This window comes from Trachemys scripta, chromosome 1 (assembly GCF_013100865.1).
Source record: "Trachemys scripta elegans isolate TJP31775 chromosome 1, CAS_Tse_1.0, whole genome shotgun sequence".
NCBI classification, from domain to species: domain Eukaryota; kingdom Metazoa; phylum Chordata; order Testudines; family Emydidae; genus Trachemys; species Trachemys scripta.
In genome coordinates this window covers 175,116,341-175,124,410 of record NC_048298.1, presented here as the reverse complement: position 1 = coordinate 175,124,410, position 8,070 = coordinate 175,116,341, and the positions used below count along the sequence as shown (strand labels likewise).

At 40.0% G+C, this 8,070-nt stretch overlaps 1 long non-coding RNA gene across 1 annotated transcript; it reads left to right on the top strand.

Annotated features, from left to right (window-relative positions):
- The first annotated feature begins 300 nt into the window (after positions 1 to 300).
- LOC117871122 lies at positions 301 to 3,118 on the top strand. The gene is made up of 3 exons (XR_004644156.1): positions 301 to 656; positions 1,675 to 1,906; positions 2,516 to 3,118. It is a non-coding gene; the product is annotated as an uncharacterized LOC117871122 (long non-coding RNA).
- The last annotated feature ends 4,952 nt before the right edge of the window (positions 3,119 to 8,070 follow it).

Sequence of the window (8,070 nt, the reverse complement as noted above, 5' to 3'; positions counted from 1 at the left end):
GTGTTACTACGACCATGTCTACACTACTGCCTGTGTTGACAAAACATTTGTCTCCCAGGATGACATAAGTTACACCAACATAAGCGCTGGTATGCACAGTGCTATGTTAGCAGGAGAGCTTCTCCCACTGTCATAGCTTATGCTGATTGCAAGGATAGTTTGAGCTCTCTCCCATCAACACAGAGCGTCTTCACCACACGTGCTTCAGTAGCACAGCTGTACCAATACAGCTGTGTCACTGCAGTATGTGTAGACATGGCCTAAGACATACTCAAAGCCTGGGGAGTGGTCAAACCAGTTCCTCAGAGTCAAGAGACAAGCTAATGCCCCAGCCAGGTGTAAACAGGCCAAATGGGATATCAGCTGCTAAGTGGCTATTCATTGGTAGGAAAAGGGACATGGGCGAAAAATCTACATCTTAAAAAGAAACATTTTGGGGTTCCCGTCCACACAGACATTGCGTCTCCTGAACCTCAGCTGGAAGTGCTTCTTGAAGAAGAGAAAGAGCTATAATAATGGAGAGTAGATACCCCAAATCATTCCTCCCTTTCTGTCTACCTATGGCATCCACGACACCTGAAGAACAAAGGAAGCAGCATTGGACTGGGGGAACACATGGTGAGAGAAACCTTGCTTTGAATTCATTCTAGTTTAAGGTAAGCATTAATTGTGTTTTACTTTATTTTCCTTCCAAACAATTTTATTACTTTTATGTCTCATTACTTATAGTCACTTAAAATCTATAATTTTGTAGTTAATAAATGTGTTCTATTGTTTTAGCCAAACCATTGTGTATGGATTAAAGTGTTTGGGAAACTCCATTTGGGATAACAGGATTTGCGCCTACCATTTTCTAATCCTTCACTCTGCTGTGGCTACATTTCTATTTTTAGTGCACTGCGTCGATCAGAACTGGCTCACGTATGTCTACCCAAGGTGGAATTTATACTTCCAACTCAAGCATGGACATACCCTGGGTGATTTAGGGGAAGACTCTCTAAGGCACAAATGGCATTTAGATGCCTAATTCTCATTGACTCTCATTGAGACTTAGGCTCCTAACTGCTATTTGTGCCTTTGAAAGTCTCCTCATTAGGCTTCTAAGTCCCATTGCCTAAGTCACTGCAGGCACTTACAAATTTTTTACCCGTAGGCTCCCAAGTCACTTAGGTAGTTCTGAAAAATATTACCCTTCGGTTTCTAAGTCACTTAGTTGGTTTTGAAAAAAAGTCCACAGATTAACAATTTTTGGTCCATCACAAAATTTGTCTCATGAAAAGATGCTTGAGAGACTTGGTCAGAATACAGCAATAAATAAACTAGTGCACACAAGCCATCTTCCCTTCTGATAGCTAACTAATGTAACCCTCTCTCCCTTCCGCTGCCAAGCTTTGTATACTATTAGAAGTTTCTCATCACTTAGTTCTTGCATGGTACATTTGCTGTCACAATACTTGAAATACAGAACATAAGATTAAACACCATCCTTTCTAGAAAGGATAGAAACATTTTGACTTTTCTCAAGAAAGAAAACATTATTCTACATTGGAGTTGATCTCCCTTCACTATGCATCATGCCCATACATTTTAGGAATTATGTTAATTGATTATTCCATGAAACCTCAATATTTGTTTTTAATTAACATAATTTAATGGATCATTTTATTAATTCAGTTTTCACAGGGTCTCTGCAGAGAAACCAAGTGTCTGCTGTGGGACAGGGGTATGGGAGGCTACAGGAGAAGGAGAACTGTGAAGATACTCTGCACAGATCCGGTTTCTAAAGGGAGCATAATCTAAAGTGCCACTAAAGAGTAACCAAGAGAAGCCTTTTTAAGAAGTTCAGTCTTCCAGGCTCTCTATAATGAGTAATGATGAGAGCCTATACTGACTTCTACTCATTGAGGTAACTGGGAGAAAAGCATTGGCCTGGGCAACCCTGTGATAGGCCCAAGTAGGAGAGTTTAAGCCCCTCTTAAAAAGGACAGTTGTCCAATACAGGCTGGAGAACCCATCAAGGGGCAACCTCCATGGATTAGTTATTTGAGGATTTATACTGGAGAATGTTACAAGAAAAGAGAAGAACCAAAATAGTGTATGTGATTAGGGTTCCTCCTATTCCCTCAGGGTGACTGAAGTCATGGGAGGATCCACATATGGGGACTTTGGAAGTATACTATAAATGAGTGAGAAATTGGGCCCTGTTGTATCAATGAAGGGGTGTCTCAGGCTCAACAAGAAATAAAATGTTAGTAAGACCCTTATTTGCTGTTACAACATTAAATAGGTAAAACATTTGAAATGTCCAATATTAAGTAAAGTTTTCATTGTAACAATATCCCTTATTCCCTTCTGCTGTAAAGAGTCTTTTGTAAGGGAAATCCCAGCTTCACAGTCTTTTAGAATGGTATTCAAGATGTTCATAGCTGTCCTTTTGAGAGAAAAAGAGAACAAGTTAAATGCAGATGGTCTGGAGTGGCTGTTGTCATTGAAGTCTGATTTTATTTCCTTTAAGGTAAAACGACACAAACAGACAAAGTAGGAGAGAAAGGAATAGAAAAGTGTGTGCTACAATCTGACAAGGCTCCAGCAAGAGAAGAATGTCAACAAATTGGCAAGAATTCAGAAAGGGGCAATAAAAATGATTGGAGAGAGTGACTAATGAAAAAATAAAACTATAACAATAACTTGGCCAAATGATGACTATGTGAGGAGGGAGAGTGCTATGGTAACTGTCTACAACTATTTGGAAACTGGAAGCACCAACAAAAGAGGAGATTTGTTTAGAGTGGTCCAATAGGACACACAGAGGTAATGGGATTAAACTAACTGAAGGAACATTTAGCAAAATTTCCTAATGGTGAGATCTAGAAAATGTGGTGGAAATATCTCCCAAGGGAAGCAGTGGAAACTTCATTGTTTGAGTAATGTACAATATCATCTGGACAAAGCAGTGGAGTATGTACATTGGAGAACAGTTCTCACTGGCAGGGGTGGAGGACTGGACTAAATGATTTAACGGATCTTTTCCATTTCTAATTTTTGAGACAAAATTAACAGCTGTTCATTAACCTGTCAGAACTATCTCCTTGCATAATTCAGCTAACGATGTTTTTTCTTCATCCAATCCGTTTAGTCTATCTATTATAATCTCACTTTCTGCCAGGGGCTTTAGTTCATCTTGTAAAAAAGGCAGTCCCAGAATATGCACAATCTCCATAGAAATTGGTTCAGATCCTCCTCAGAAGGTTCTGCTCCGTATAATATAATATCATAATTAATAAATAAACAAACAAACAACGGTGAGTTCACTTGGCTCAGAGCTTTCAGGAGAGATTTTGCGAAGCCTGCCTCCTTCCTGGTCTCTCTCCAGCTGGGAAAAAGGCAAGGTTTAAATAGGCCTTTATTTCCCAGCTTGCCTTGTCTCAGCCCACATTGTTTCCAGAGGAAACTACATTTACCAGTGACCCTGTTCCCTTGTGCCCCGTGGATAGCCCCACTAGGAACTACCCAGAACTAAATTTGTCCCTCACCACCACCTTGCTTGTCAGGCTCCAGTATTTGGCTTTTAGAACAGGGTTAACATTACAGATCCCAGCCTGCCTTCCGGAGACCACTTCTTCCCCCTGTTGTTTTCAAAAAGGCAAACCTGGAGATGGGGTAATTCTGATCCAAGACCAGGAGGATTCCCTCCAAAATCTGTAAGGGCTAGTACACCCCCTTAAAGGTATCTTCAGTGAAAGTTAATGTAAATTGAACATAGATACATCAGATTTATATCCCAATTTGTCACGTGATAACTTGACTACATCTACACTACAGCACTTACAGTGGTGCTACTGCACTGTAGCACTTGTGGTGGAGAGGCTCTAAGCTGATGGGAGAGAGCTCTCCCGTTGGCTTAACTCCTGCCTCTGTGTGAGGCGGTAGCTACATCAGTGGGAGAAGCTCTCCCACTAACATAGTGCTGTTTACACCAGTGCTTAGGTGGTATAATTTACATCGCTCAGGGGCGTGGATTATTCACACCTCTAAGTGACATAAATTATACCAATGTCACTTGTAGTGTAGAGAAGGTCTAAGAAAGGTAATCTTTTTTCATTATTGTTTTCATCTCCAATTAGTATATGTATTTTCAAGCTTTTTGGATTTTTTGTAAAAATTGAAACATCATCATGTTTTATATTAGTATCTGGGGAAATTTAGATGGAGAAATAGTTTAAAACAGAGGGGACAGGTGCTTAGCAAGCACCCAGACACATCATGCTTCCAGTATCTGAGACAGCTGGCATGACACACACAGAAGAAACATTAACATATTTTTAAAAAATTAGAAAAATATAGTAAAAAAAATATTGCCTGGTCTTTCAAGCAACAGATGTGCAAAATATTACTGTTGGGATAGAGGATAGAAAAGCTACTTAGAATGAGAAATCCTGACCAAGGTTGTTGCCTCTGAGATTATAGTAATAAAGTATTAGCTCAGTAGAGATGAGGCTGTAACAGAACACTGAATCAGGTTTCTCTCTACCTCCCCCACATTTCACCTTCCCCCATTCCTTGCTGGATCCTAATAACTGGCTGAACCAGAACATCCTGAAAATTTGGCACAGTTTGGATTCAGATTTGAATCTGCACCTAAATTCCATGACTCAAATCCCTCTCTTGATCTCAGTAACTTTTCCATCCCTTGAGCAGTGTTTTTCAGCTATTCCCCTCAGAACAAGAACTTATTACTAAAATATTCGCCAGGTTTTTAATGTGTAAAGTTGTAGAGCAGGCCTGCTGGACTAGACCTAACAATAAAAATAAACAAACAAACATGCAAGTTCCCCCTCCCCTGCAAATGTGGTCAAGTTTTGACCTTTTTAGAAAATTGTGATTAGCCACAGGAAACTACCATTTAAAACTCATAGCTAGCTTCATTAAGTGTCCCAAAGTCATGGGAAAATCAAGCACCTAGTAAATTCCCTCTGTTCTCTTTCTTTCCTCCTTCTCTTCATCTACATTAGCTCCTCTAAAATAAAAATGCAGTCAGGCCAGTTGAGCACATTTTAAAGACTGTGTTAGCTTTTAAAACAATGTGTAGCACAGCAGTCCTATGGAGATCTGCGACTCAAAGGATGTTAGTGCTTACACTACTGAGGCTCATTTAGCAAATTCAGAAACCTTCATTTTAAAAACCTGATTTTGATTTTTTAAAATATGTTTTTGGGAAAATGCTTCAAAACCAGTCATATTTTGAAAGTACTCAGGACCCAGCAGAAATAAAACCATGTGCCAAATCCTCAGAGAGCATAAATTAGCACAGCTCTCTTGAAGTCAATGGAGCTATGCTGACCTAAACCCTTTGAGGATTTGGCCCAATATTTTTAGACAAAATAAGCTGTAATGAAATGACATCAGAGCTGAATGAATTACAGTATATATATGAACATCCACTGCATTTTCATCTACTGATTAATTGCAGGACTGGATATTGCTGGTATCTACTCCAAAATGGACTACCATTGCTTTATTTTCCTCCTGTAAGTGTTTAAAATGTTTGCTTTTTCAAAACTCCACTTCCGATGACACACACGCTTTGAACGAACACGTAAGAACTGAGTTAGCACAAATAGTTTGACCTTCTGACCCAAGTACAGGGTATTGAAAAATGAAGCAGCAATGTTTGTAAAAAAAACCCACAAAAACTAAAAACATACCAAATAGGAAGATTCCAATTTGGATCAAAATATGCCACAACTTACTCCATCTCTTGCAAATTCTTTATCCTTTAACGCCATAAAGAAGGCAATTAGAAAAACAGACCATAAGATAAAAACAAATGTAATGCTCTTCTAAAAAGCAAATTGGTTAACTATATATTTATTTACACAAAGATTTTATTACATTCATCCAGGAATGGAAATTCTAACAGCACAGCAGGTTTACTCAATCGCTACATAAGGTAGGGTAGCTGATGAAGAAAAGGCTGAAAAAGTTCAAGCCACAAGAGGAAAGGGTTTCTCAGCAAGAAGCAGGGTCATGAACCAAAGCAATATATATGATTATTTTTAGTGCTATAAAACCATGCTGCCACACTGTGTCACATACTTGTACTTTTACTACATAATGTAGCTTAAATGAGATCACGACACTTTATTACATTTAATTTACTGTATCTTTGTTTTAATCACCCATAAAATATACAAGTGTATATCAGAATAAACCTCAAGGAACAAATATTTCATCTAAATGCCTTCACTGGATTGATCCTTCTTCTAGTACAGCAGATGTAGGGAAGTGAGTTCAAACTAGACATGTTTTTAAAAGTCCAACTAAAACTTCATTAGTAAGGGTGAAAGTCACTTCCCGATATATACTCACATAAAGCCACACTCATGTGATTTTGTGCAAGCAACACCACAAGGGGCAAGGGGAAGGAATTCAACCTTCCCTCCACCCTGGGAGCAGGCAGAAAATGAACACCTCTGCAGCTGCTATTTCAGTCTTTCTGAAATTGGGCCTCAGACTCTCAGTACTCTAGTAAATAATGCTGTAGTCCTCCCTACCCCAAGCTACATCCAAACAGCTTTTCAAACCTTTCCCTGGGATTCTCACCTATGCAGACACAAAGCCCACTCACACAGCAGGTCTTCCCCCAAACTCTTATTGCCAGACTCAACACAAGTGCTTAAGGGGTGTGAAGAGTCTAGAACCAGACTTCCACACCAGGGTGTATTTCACCCCAAATGCAGTAAACTCAATGACCAAGTTCATTCCTGGTGCAGTATTGCCAACCCCAAACATTTCATTAGTCAGGTCCCAAATATCAAGAGAGTGGCTTAAAAACCATGACATTTTAAATATAATACATTTGGGGATCTTTTTATTTCTTGGTCTTCCAGGGTACACTTGGGTCACATCTTCAAGCTTTTCTCTGCAATCACGAGGGCTAGAAACTTACACCTTTCAAAAAAACAAAAACGGAGATTTTCATGTAATCACTTGTCTCCAGTAGCTGGAGCTTTAAGTATAACATCAAATATCATTAGAGTTAGCAGCTGGTGGTATAGCTCCAATGGGGTTACACCAGGGATGCAGCTAGTCTATTGTGCGCTACAGAATGGGAAACATGGGTGTTTTAGAATGATCTCACGTCTCTTGCTCAAGTATATCTCATGGACATGCCTGGGTTGTGGGGTGGAGTGGGGGGGGAGGGTTTGAGGTGTGATGGTCATGTGCAGAAAGAAACATTCTCAGATCTCAGATGGCACAGATTCCTTTCATCTAAGTAGGAAGGATGGGGGGGGGGGCAGTTTTCAGAATGAACGTCTGGGAATCCTTGTCTAGAGCCATCAGGGATGGAGTTTATTACAATACTCAGCAATGGGTGGGGTATGTTTCCTCTGCACAAAACTGGTTGGAGCTGGAGCTGAAATTGTATTAAACACCTTTCTGGACAGCTAAGGGGCCAGCCAGATACTGTGTTGAATGGAATGCAATGGACCCAACACAGCAAGCAGGGAGATTAAAATTCTGTGATTGTCAAAGAGATCTAAATGGTTCTGAGGGGCTCCAGTTTTAAGGGGAGGTGCATAACCTATGCTTGGAGAGTAACGGTGCAAGGCAATGGTGCATAGGAGTGTTATGTAGGTGATAGGAGTGTTATGTAGGTGAAGAGAGAAGTCAGCACATCTAAATGACTTTAATAATGCTTCTAAATGTTTTGCTTATAAGCCACTATACACTAATTATATTTCTTAGAACCCTATAAAATATCTGAGGCCTATGAGACAAACAATCTAAGGCAATGGTGGTGGTCATTCCCGGCCACTGGGAGCTGCAGGCTACCGTGCCTGCGGACAGTCGATGTAAACAAACTGTCTCGCAGCCCGACAGCGGATTACGGGCTGCGTGCAGTCTGCGGGCTGCAGGTTGCTCAACACTGATCTAAGGCCTCCACTAGATTTTTAACTCACTAGGAAAACTGTCTCTGAATTTTGGGCAAAGGAAATAGGGGATTAATAATGGATCCAAATTTTACAAATGGACACTCTCTATAACGGACTAAACCAAAATCCCAGA